General features: G+C 43.5%; 1 pseudogene; it reads right to left on the reverse strand.

Annotated features, from left to right (window-relative positions):
• Nucleotides 1-4,465: 4,465 nt before the first annotated feature.
• LOC124719288 lies at nt 4,466-4,583 on the reverse strand (annotated as a pseudogene).
• Nucleotides 4,584-4,969: the final 386 nt, after the last annotated feature.

The following is a 4,969-nucleotide window of genomic DNA, read 5'->3' on the forward strand; positions in this document are numbered from 1 at the left end:
CGCATTCTCCAGATCTCTCACCAGTTGAAAACGTCTGGTCAATGGTGGCGGAGCAACTGGCTGGTCACAATACGCCAGTCACTACTCTTGATGAACTGTAGTATCGTGTTGAAGCTGCATGGGCAGCTGTACGTGTACACGCCATCGAAGTTCTGTTTGACTCAATGCCCAGGCGTATCAAGGCCGTTATTACGGGCAGGGGTGTTTTTTTTTCTGGGTACTGATTTCTCAGGATCTATGCACCCAAACTGAGGGAAAATGTAATTACATGTCAGTTCTAGTACAATATATTTGTTCAATGAATACCCGTTTATCATCTGCATTTCTTCTTGGTGTAGCAATTTTAATGGCCAGTAGTGTAATTCCTGGCACGTTTCAGCAAGGGTGAATTTCTGAACTTCAGTCTAGAAAGTGAGGTACGACTTTTGCACTGACGCATCTCAAGTTTTTCACTCAGAATTTGATGGCACAATCTTACGCTGATACCCACCTCCACAGTAACTTTCCGAACAGTTAAATGACTATTTCCGCGAGTTACACCACGAACGCTATCCACATGGCCTTCATCAGCTGATGTGGAAGGACGTCCAGACTTGGAATCGTCACAGATAGACATTCTGCCTTATTGGAAACGTTTGAACCACTCACAGCACTGCGTGCGACTCATACAGTCACCCGCATATGATTGGCTAAGCGTTTGAGACATCTTTGTGGAAGTTTTGCCAAGTTTGTAGCAGAATTTCACACACACACTCGCACGTACGCACACACACACACACACACACACACACACACACACACACACACACAAACACACTCACTGCTCTTCAAGCTCCTTCATTGCACTAATCCGACGAGCAGACTGTACACATGCTTACTTCAGCAGCTGTGGTTCGCTCACTGATTGTACGAGCGACACGAGGCAAATGGCAGTCTGTTATCTAAACCTGCCGCTAGGTGCACTGAATAGCCACAGTCCGCTCTGTCAGCTGGTTGGCGCGCTGTTTCAAAAGTTCGGTTCCGTTTTGAACACACCTTGTAGGTTCAGCAACTTCACTCATCAAAAGTATTCAGATCCGAGTTCGTCCCAGCTTCCTTCCATTTACACCAACATTCACAACAGTAAACACGCTGTTGATTACCATTTGCCAAACTCTCATGATAACGTGTCGCCATAACCACTTTTTTCATCTCACTTAATGTCCTGATGGGCAAGTATAGCAAGTAAACTACGTGATCAAAACCATCCGAACATCTGTCTGAATATGAGTGTTGGCCCATCCTTCGCCTTGATGACTGCTTCCACTCTCGCACCCATACGTTCAATCAGGTGCTGGAAGGTTTCTTGGGGAATGGCAGCCCATTCTTCACGGAGTGCTGCACTGAGGAGAGGTATCGATGTCGGTCGGTGAGGCCTGGCACGAAGTCGGCGTTCCAAAACATCCCAAATGTGTTCTATAAGATTCGGGTCAGGACTCTGTGCAGGCCAGTCCATTACAGGGATGTTATCGTCGTGTAACCTTTGTTCATTTCACTGAATTGTTCCTAGGTGGCCTCCATAGAAAAACACGCAAGTCTGTATGGATATCAAATAACAGTTTCAAGACACAAAGGAGATAAAGACATTAGCTGCCAATAGGCACTGATTTATGTCAACGGGGCAAGGTGAAAATTTGTGCCAAACCAGGATTCGAACCTGCGTCTACCGCTTACTAAGCAGATGTGCTGACCACGACGCTATCCGGATGCGCTGGTCACCACATCTGCATGGACTACCCTACCACGCCTCCCGCCAGACTCAAATTCTCAACTTATACCACACAGTACTGATGTAGTGGTCCTGATCATTAGATTCATTACTCGTGGCATCTCGCCATTTCCTTTAACAGTTTGAGCTTGGTGTGCATCTAATGTAAAGACTACAAATTTATTTTCTAGTGACATAAGTTCCATTGCTTTATCTATACTAGAACCTTATCTTGACACATATGTGTAAATTTCAGTTTACAAACTTTGTAGATCTGCAATTTTCCCTAGAGTTGACATATACCTCTAAAGATTGGTAGTTTTTCATCACTGAATGTAGCATCTTTAACCTGAAAATGTTTATCTTTTGTGTTGTATACATAGAACGACCCATTATTGTTGGTATCAACACACTCCTCACATTACCGAGCAAATATTCCTCCCCCAACCCCTCTGATATAAAATAATTCTCAAGAAGGTAATCAGGTGTTTGTAAACCATTGTTCCCATTAAAGCTGCAGCTTCAGAGGCAACTGCCGATGTTTCAGGTATCCTATTTTAGATGCTGTTAATGTATAATCATAAGTATTCCGGACTGCTGTATATATATATATATATATATATATATATATATATATATATATATATATATAGTTTGTGTGTCTATCGACCTGCCAGCGCTTTTGTTCGGTAAGTCACCTCATCTTTGTTTTTATATATATATATATATATATATATATATATATATATATATATATATACAAAGATGATGTGACTTACCATACGAAAGCGCTGGCAGGTCGATAGACACACAAACAAACACAATCATACACACATAGATATATTTTTCCTGTGTGGAATGTTTCCCTCTATTATATATATATATATATATATATATATATATATATATATATATATATATGTGTGTGTGTGTGTGTGAAAAAAGAAGTGGATGCTCCCAAAAGAAATATCCTCGTCTTCTGATATGTACATTGTAACTAGGATTTCACATATTATTCTATAGCAGACTATAACTTTAAAGAGCGGCTTATAAACTATGCTTTTTCTTTGTTTTTATATGTATGGGGGTTCAAAATTCTTCTTTTTGCATGAGCTGGAAATTTATTGTGACGCAATAATTTGTATATGTCTGGGAAGTCTGTGTGTGTCTTAATTGTAACTTGTGTCATGATTATGTATTTCACAATCTACCTGGAATTTATCGTAATGGTCTTTTACTAGCAAACCTGACATTGCTTCACAGCTGCTAAGTATGTTTGGGAATTGAATAAATGAGCTAATCTCGTTCCACTCCCTCTCTTTGTTCATCTCCTCCTCCTTCTGCTCTCTCTGTCAGTAACCTTCTCCCCCTGTTTCTCTTTTCTTCTCCCTGTCTCTCTGTCCCTTTCATCCTTCCCTTCTCTATGTCCATTTCCTCACTCCATATCTGTCTAACTCCTTTTCCACTCTATCTCTGACCTTGAGCCTTATTTATTCTTATTGCAAACGCAACCTTGATTGCAAGCTGTTGTATCTTTGGTTTATAAGGGATATAAGACAACCATCTCCCACTACTGGATTTATTATTATACACTATGTTACCAAAAGTATCCGGACACCTGGCTGATAATGATTTACAAGTTCGTGGCGCCCTCCATTGGTAATGCTGGAACTCACTATGGTTTTGGCCCACTCTTAGCCTTGATGACAGCTTCCACTCGAGCAGGCATACGTTCTGTCCGGTGTTTGAAGATTTCTTGGGGAATGGCAGCCCATTCTTCATGGAGTGCTGCACTGAGGAGAGGTATCGATGTGGGTCGATGTGGCTCGGCACGAAGTCGGCGTTCCAAAACATCCCAAAGGTGTTCTATAGGATTCAGGACTCTGTGCAGGCCATCCTCGAATTGCTTTCAACAGTGGGAAGCAAGAAGGTGCTTAAAAATTCAGTGTAGGCCAGTGCTGTGACAGTGCCACGCAAAAGAACAAGGGGTGCAAGCCTCCTCCATGAAAAACACCACCGCCTCCGAATTTTACTGTTAGCACTACACACGCCGGCATATGACGTTCACTTATTTGCCGTACCCACACCCTGCCATCGGATCGCTACATTGTGTCCCGTGATTCGTCGCTCCACACAACATTTTTCCTCTGTTCAATCGTCCAATGTTTACGTTTCTTACACCAAGCGAGGTGTCGTTTGACATTTACCGGCGTGATGTGTGGCTTATGAGCAGCTGCTCGACAATGAAATCCAAGTTTTGTCACCTCCCACCTAACTGTCATAGTACTTGCAGTGGATCCCGATGCAGTTTGGCATTCCTGTGTGATGGTCTGGATAGATGTCTGCCTATTACGCATTACGACCCTCTCCAACTGCCAGCGGTCTCTGTCAGTCAACAGACTAGGTCGGCCTGTACGCTTTTGTGCTGTACGTGTCCCTTCACGCTGTACATGTCCCTTCACGTTTCCACTTTACTATCACATCGGAAACAGTGGACATACGGATGTTTAAAAAAAGCACTCCATCTTCAGACCACAAGTGGCCCATTGGGACCATCCGACCGCCGTATCATCCTCAGGTGAGGATGCGGATAGGAGGGGGGTGTGGTCAGCACACCGCTCTCCCGGTCGTTATGGTGCTTTTCTTTGACCGGAGCCGCTGCTATTCGATCGAGTAGCTCCTCAATTGGCATCACGAGGATGAGTGCACCCCGGAAAATGACAACAGCACGTGGCGGCCCGGATGGTCACCCATCCAAATGCCGGCCACGCCCGACAGCGCTTATCTTCGGTGATCTGACGGGAACCGGTGTATCCACTCCGGCAAGGACGTTGCCCTAGGGATGTTTAGGAGTGTAGAAATTTCGCATGACACCCAGTCACCTGGCCATATTCGAAGTCCGTGAGTTCCACAGAGCGCCCCATTGTGCTTTCTCACGTTGTCTAATGACTACCTACTGAGGTCGCTGATATGGAGTACCTGGCAGTAGGTGGCAGCACAATGTAAGTAATATGAAAAATGTATGTTTTTGGGAGTGTCCGGATACAGTAATTTGCCCACAGTAATTTGCGTGGTTTTATCTGCAAATGAGTAGGATTACAATGTTTTGGAAGAATCAGATTCTGTGGTAGTATTCTAATCATAAGCTAATAAGTCATAGAAACTACATTTCTACTTTCCGTTAAAACCAACTGTGACGAAGAAAACAAATCAACACTCTGT

Source organism: Schistocerca piceifrons, chromosome 10 (genome assembly GCF_021461385.2).
Source record: "Schistocerca piceifrons isolate TAMUIC-IGC-003096 chromosome 10, iqSchPice1.1, whole genome shotgun sequence".
Taxonomy (NCBI): Eukaryota; Metazoa; Arthropoda; class Insecta; order Orthoptera; family Acrididae; genus Schistocerca; species Schistocerca piceifrons.